Below are 7646 nucleotides of genomic sequence, written 5' to 3'. Positions count from 1 at the left end.
TAATTTCTTATACCGAAATTCTGTTCATTTCAAAACTCTTCTTTTTGCTTCTCCATATTTTTTACAATATTCCAGTGATAGAAAAAGGCAAAATTCGTTCGTTGATCGTTGTAGAGGTGCCACTACTTTGATCACTGTTGTTATTGTATCCTAGGAGACATTCGACCAACGTTTCTCCAAGTACCGTAGGAGCGACCGGATCTGTCTTAAGGAAATTGTGTTTCACAGGCTTCAACGTTTTGTAAAATCTCGATCCTTCTTTATTTCAACTTTTTATTATGGTTTTATTTGATTTTCGTATTTAATAAATTAATTATAAATCATTCTATTTATATTTTAGTTCATATGTGTTTATTTATAATTAATTATATATATATGTTTGGTAATGTGTGTTATTGTCCAACATATTTTACAATATTTTTTTAAAATAATATTTTATCTCAAACAATTAAATTAAGGAGTCACTTACACACCTAAGTGCGTATATCGCCGAACTTGGTGACAAGAAAGGTAAAATTAGCACAAAATAAAAGAAATCAATCTTATAAATTTTAGAATTTGATGTTTTTTTTTTCCCTTTTTATTTTTAAGGATCTGGCAGTGCTTCATAATTGCTACAGCACATTCCAATTTCTAAAGCTACAACAGTAGCCTATACTCAGCTGTTGTTGCATGGCCATGCAATATGTTTGGGTTGTTAATTCAAGTTGTACCTTAAAAATTTTATTGATTTAGTAGACATTTAAGTTCAGATCTAAACTGTTCGTTTTATTTATTTATTTAAGATGATATTGTTTCACTTGTAATTTACATATTTTATTATTAAAATAATTTAATATCTTTATAAAACCTAAATTTTACTCACCACCCGCGAGCCAACTAAGTTCCAATTTGTTTTCCTTATAGAATGCAAATTATATATTTAAACTATAAAATAAAATAATTTTTTGTGTGAACAAGGTCAATATTTTAAAATATGAGGTTGTTAATTAAAAAAGAAAAAAGAAAAAATAGTTGCTTTTTTTGTTGCTAAAAAATATAAAATAAACAAAGCGAGCGAAGGAAGTGTGTTTCTGTTATGATGATTGATACCTTAAGAAAGGAAAGAGAGTAAAAGTCTCTCTTTTGGGCTTCTACTTTTTCTGAATGTCTCCTAATTTAATCAGTTTGTAGAAAATTTCTTCACTGCTTTATAATATAACAAATAACTCCACTTGTGAATGTTTTGATCCATAAGAAAATGGCGAGTAGGAAAGTAGAGAAGTTGACATCAATAGATGCACAGCTAAGGCTATTGGCACCTGCCAAAGTCTCGGAAGATGATAAGTTGGTGGAATATGATGCTTTGCTATTGGATCGTTTTCTTGATATTCTTCAAGATTTACATGGGGAAGATATCAGAGAAACGGTAATTAATCCTTTCTGGCTTCATTCCCTCTCTCAAATCATTACTATGATTATTAATGTTAAAATGTTGATGTTAGGTTCAAGAATGTTATGAACTTTCAGCTGAGTATGAAGGAAAGCATGACCCTAAAATATTGGAAGAGCTTGGGAAAGTCATAACAAGTTTGGATCCAGGGGACTCAATCGTCGTAACCAAATCCTTCTCCCACATGCTTAACTTAGCCAATTTGGCCGAGGAGGTTCAAATTGCATATAGGAGGAGGATCAAGATGAAAAAAGGAGACTTTGCTGATGAAAGCTCAGCAACCACTGAATCTGACATTGAAGAGACTCTCAAGAGATTAGTGGGACAATTGAACAAGTCACCTGATGAAGTTTTTGATGCTCTTAAGAATCAGACTGTAGATTTGGTCTTCACTGCCCATCCAACTCAGTCTGTTCGAAGATCTTTACTCCAAAAGCATGGAAGGTTCGTATCAATCCACTCTGTCTCAGCATTTTAAAATATCTCATATATTTTGTCATTGCCAAACTTTCAGGATTCGTGAGTGTTTGACTCAGTTGTATGCTAAAGACATTACGCCAGATGATAAGCAGGAACTAGATGAGGCGCTACAAAGGGAGGTATGAATATGCCCATCATAACCTGATCAAAGTTTAGTGCCTTTAGTTAAAAAATAGACAAACTAATTTTTGTATGTAAGATTAAAGAGTAAATTGGTCTTTCTGTTAAAAACTCATCATTGTACATCAGCACACTCGTGTAACTATTTAGTTATTCCGTGAACCCCTCTAATTTTTAATAACAGAAATGGATGAAAATTTTAACAGAAAGGACCGATTTATTCTTTAATCTAATATATAGGAACTAATTTACTTTTTTCTTGAGTAAAATGAATAAAATACAATTGAATTTTTAATAAAGAGACCTCCATAATACTTTTACCCAATTCAAACTACTAATATGTGTATCTATATATTCTTATAGTCTTTTAGATATTTGATTGAAATTTCTTTTGTATACGAGAAGATTCTTCATTGCTTTTTTATTATATAGAGTGCCAACTTTTATTTTTTTAATGTTTTAAATTTTTTATATTAAATGAGATATGTGTCATCTTTTAAATTTTTTATGTAAATTATAAAAATTTCAGTATGATGTATCAAATAGGAAAAAAAAATTATTGTTTATATGCAAAAGGATTTGTTTTAATTTTCTTATTGTTTAGACAGTGTTTTTTTTAATCTACTTGTAGAGTTTAAAAAAATAGAATTGTTTATGAATCAAATAATATTCGTTTTATTTTCACTTGGATATATTTTAACCAAAAGTTTCACACATACATCTCGTTTGTCTGTCAAAATTTTGGATATTATAGAGAGGTTGTTATACACCTATAACATTTTAGATTCAAATCATATTTTATCTTAATTTTCTAATAAAAATATATATTACATTATTAATAATATTAATTAGTGAGATTTAGATCATATCTTTAATAAAATTTACAAATGTAATTTCATTTATTTATATTATTTTATTCTATTTAATAAAATAATATTAATACATATTTATATAAAATTTAAATATTTTAATTAAAATTTATTATTTTTACTTCACTTAGGAATAGAACTAATTTTACTAAAATTTGAAACAATGAGATGTTATAAAGATTTAATTTAGTAAAGAGTGTATTTTATACTTTATGATTGTTGTTATAGATAAAAACTATTATAGGAGATAAAAATAAATTATAAAAATTCGGTTCTATAACAAACTTAATTGTTAAAATAAAATGTTGTTATAGAGGATAATTATTATACAGAAAATTAATTGTATTTATAAGTCATTCCAAATCACTATTTCAATGGTTAAATTATTTTCTTATTGAAACCCAAAAATTCATATGAAAATCTTCTAACAAGAAAGCTTATGTCAAGCCATAACTGATGATTTGGACAAGCAAATATGAAGCTTAAAAAATAACAAAAAATAGCAATAATGAGATTAATGTGTTGATTGGCATGCTCACAACTATTTCTCTTTTATTAAATACAGATTCAAGCTGCTTTCCGTACGGATGAGATCCGAAGAAACCCTCCCACCCCACAAGATGAGATGAGGGCAGGAATGAGCTACTTCCACGAAACCATCTGGAAAGGTGTACCACAATTTTTGCGTCGTATCGACACGGCTTTGAAGAACATAGGGATAAATGAACGTGTTCCTTATAATGCCCCTCTTATTCAATTCTCTTCATGGATGGGAGGGGATCGTGACGGTATCCTTCTTTTCCAAATTCAGCTATTTTAATTCTAACATCTCTAAGTGTGAGATGTCTATTTGATGTGGTACGCAGGAAATCCCTGGGTAACTCCTGAAGTTACAAGAGATGTATGCTTATTGGCTAGAATGATGGCTGCTAACTTGTACTTCTCTCAAATAGAGGATCTTATGTTTGAGGTATTACATTTATGGATAGAACGTAGTTGATGATTTATTACAATTTTGATCCATTCTTCATGTTTCTTCTGTTTTCAGCTATCAATGTGGCGATGCAATGATGAACTTCGTCTTCGTGCAGATGTACTTCTTAGGTCTTCAAGAAAAGATGCAAAGCATTACATAGGTTCTAACTATCATCTTAACCATGTGTTTTTTAGATTGGTTTTAGTTTATCACTAATCACTAGTTCTTCTTAAAGAGGACTTTGTATTAAAAGTTAGATTGCATTTTATCTTCTCTACTCAAAAAATGATCAAATTAGTATTCGTACGTTAGATCAAAAAGTAATTTAGTCATTCTATTAAATATTTCATCCGTTTTTACTAATAAAAATCGATCCTTTTATGTCAGAATGAGATACATGTAGCACGTCATGTGTGATTCTTTAATTATTCTATTAACCACACTAGTTTTTAACAACGATGAAATTTTTAATAGAAATGACTAATTTTCTCTTAGATCTAATGTGTAAATAAAACAAAATGTAATCTAACTAGAAGTAATCCGTAGCACTGTATGGTTTGTTTGATTTTGAAATTTGTTTGAGCTCAGAATTTTGGAAACGGATTCCACCAAATGAGCCCTATCGTGTTATTCTTGGTGACTTGAGGGACAAGTTATACAACACACGTGAACGTGCTCGTAACCTACTGGCCAATGGGATTTCTGACATTCCTGAAGAAGTAACTTTCACCAATGTGGAACAGGTTTCTTTTAAAATCCTTCAAATCATCTTCATTTTCGCTTTCCATAAAAAGCTTTTTTTTGTTTTTGTTGACTGGTTCAATTCTGATATCCTGTAGTTCCTGGAGCCTCTTGAGCTCTGCTATAGATCACTTTGCGCCTGTGGTGATAGATCAATAGCTGATGGAAGCCTTCTTGATTTCTTACGACAAGTTTCCACTTTTGGGCTTTCACTTGTAAGACTTGATATCCGACAGGAGTCTGACAGGCACACTGATGTCCTTGATGCCATTACAAAGCATCTAGATATTGGATCTTATCGAGAATGGCCAGAGGAACGCCGACAAGAATGGCTCTTATCTGAACTCAGAGGGAAACGACCTCTATTTGGCCCTGATCTTCCCAAAACAGAGGAAGTAGCTGATGTGTTGAACACATTCCATGTCATTTCAGAACTACCGCCAGATAACTTCGGTGCCTATATAATCTCAATGGCAACAACCCCATCTGATGTGCTTGCGGTTGAGCTTTTACAACGTGAATGCCATGTGAAACAACCGTTACGGGTTGTTCCATTGTTCGAAAAGCTCGCTGATCTCGAAGCTGCTCCTGCTGCTGTGGCTCGTCTCTTCTCTATAGATTGGTATATTAACCGGATCAATGGAAAGCAAGAAGTAATGATAGGTTACTCAGATTCTGGTAAGGATGCTGGTCGTCTCTCTGCTGCTTGGCAGCTGTACAAGACACAAGAGGAACTTGTAAAGGTGGCAAAGCAGTATGGTGTTAAGCTTACGATGTTCCATGGTCGAGGAGGGACAGTTGGACGTGGAGGTGGACCAACACATCTTGCTATACTGTCTCAACCACCCGACACAATTAATGGATCACTTCGTGTAACAGTTCAAGGTGAAGTTATAGAACAATCATTTGGAGAGGAGCACTTGTGCTTCAGGGCACTCCAACGTTTTACTGCTGCTACGCTTGAACATGGAATGCATCCCCCTGTGTCACCAAAGCCTGAATGGCGTGCACTCATGGATGAAATGGCAGTTGTTGCAACCAAGGAATACCGTTCTGTAGTCTTCCAGGAACCTCGATTTGTTGAATACTTCCGCCTGGTAAGTATTTCACCATTATTTGGTACCAACAAATTTTGATTAAAAGTACTTCCCAACAGTGAATTTTGAATGGTTGCAGGCAACACCAGAATTGGAGTATGGTCGGATGAATATTGGCAGTCGACCATCAAAAGAAAGCCAAGTGGAGGCATCGAAACACTCCGTGCAATCCCCTGGATCTTTGCGTGGACTCAAACAAGATTTCATTTGCCTGTGTGGCTTGGCTTCGGGGCTGCTATTAAGCATGTGATCGACAAGGATAAAAAGAATCTCCAAATTCTTCAGACCATGTACAACCAATGGCCTTTCTTTAAGGTCACAATGGACTTGATAGAAATGGTGTTTTCCAAGGGAAACCCTGGAATCGCGGCTTTATATGAGAAGCTGCTAGTATCTCAAGATCTCTGGCCTTTCGGACAGAAATTGAGAACTAACTATGAAGATACGAAACGTCTTGTTCTGGAGGTAATATATAGGATATATTCATCATAGGCTTAACCAAAATTAACTTTCTTCCATTGCATTGTAGGCTGCTGGACACAAAGATCTTCTTGAAGGAGACCCATACTTGAAGCAGAGACTTCGTCTTCGTGATGCTTACATCACAACACTTAATGTGTGCCAAGCGTACACTTTGAAAAGGATCCGAGACCCTGATTATCACACCAAGGTGAAGCCTCCTTTAGCCAAGCAATCCACGCAGTCAAGGAAGCCTGCTGCGGAACTTGTGAACCTTAATCCTAAAAGCGAGTATGCTCCTGGTATTGAAGACACACTTATTTTGACCATGAAGGGTATCGCTGCTGGCATGCAAAACACTGGTTGAAACCCCCTCTTCCTTTCTTATTCTCAATTTATTTGTATGAAATGCGTTGCCTTTCAAGGCCCGATTTTGCATCCAATAAATCCTTTATTATTTTTTTTTCTGGTTTAATCATCTAGAACTGGAAACAACTTTTGTTTCCCCTTTTCTTTCGATATGAGGACCATCTTCAAATATGCATGAAGGTGAAAAACATGGATACCATGGGCGAAAATTTTCCCCTTTGAGTGTGTTGTTTACCGTCTGAGTACCAAATTAATTACCAAAATGTATAAAATCAGTTGGGAGAGGGGAGATGGAGGTGTTTAGGTCAGGTTAGGGTGGAGCTTAAGTATAATATTAATATATTTTAAGCTTGTTTAAGTTCGGTTTGACAAAAATTTGGATCTTAATTTTATTACAAATTAACCTATATTTACAAAAAAAACTAACCCAAGCCTATTTTAGGCCGTCCAAATTATTTCTTTTACTTTTTTAAAAAATATATTTATATTTATATTTTAATATTTAATAATTTTATATATTTTTTATTTATTAAAATTTTTTATATATTCATCTTAACATTTGTTTAATATTTACATTAGAGTAATATTATATATTTAGTATAGGTTTATTTTTTTAATGTGTTCTAAATTACATAATATATAAAAATTACATAATATAAAGTATTATAAACTTAAAACTAGTCGGGTCGGACTGGATTCAAGACTTGAATGTCAAGGCCGAGCCTGGCCCATATTTTAAACTGACCTAAGTTTTTGCCCAAGCCTATTTTTCAGGCCTATTATTTTTTTTCAAACCCTTCCGAATTTTGAGCAAGTCTTCAAACCTGAATAAAAAACCCAATCTATAAACAAATCTAGAGAGAAAAGAAACTTTCAAAGAAAATTTAGAAGAAAAAGAAAGGGTAGGAACAAGCTTTGGTTTTTTACTTTAATACATTAACCAAATATCTTAGGTGCATATTTATAACAAAAATCTTATGTAAATTATATTTTATGCCCCAATCATTTTTTTCTTTATTATTATTTTTATTTAAAACATAATGCTTATTTAAATCCTAATCAACATCATTATATCCAAATTCTACTATAAAAATATATTTTTT

General features: G+C 32.7%; 1 pseudogene; it reads left to right on the top strand.

Moving 5' to 3' along the window:
• The first annotated feature begins 1089 nt into the window (after nucleotides 1-1089).
• On the top strand, nucleotides 1090-6775 carry LOC107945684 (phosphoenolpyruvate carboxylase, housekeeping isozyme-like; annotated as a pseudogene).
• Nucleotides 6776-7646: the final 871 nt, after the last annotated feature.

Source organism: Gossypium hirsutum, chromosome D12 (assembly GCF_007990345.1).
Source record: "Gossypium hirsutum isolate 1008001.06 chromosome D12, Gossypium_hirsutum_v2.1, whole genome shotgun sequence".
Classification (NCBI taxonomy): Eukaryota; Viridiplantae; Streptophyta; class Magnoliopsida; order Malvales; family Malvaceae; genus Gossypium; species Gossypium hirsutum.
The sequence above is the reverse complement of the archived record's forward strand: the minus strand, read 5'-3'. Positions and strand labels throughout refer to the sequence as shown.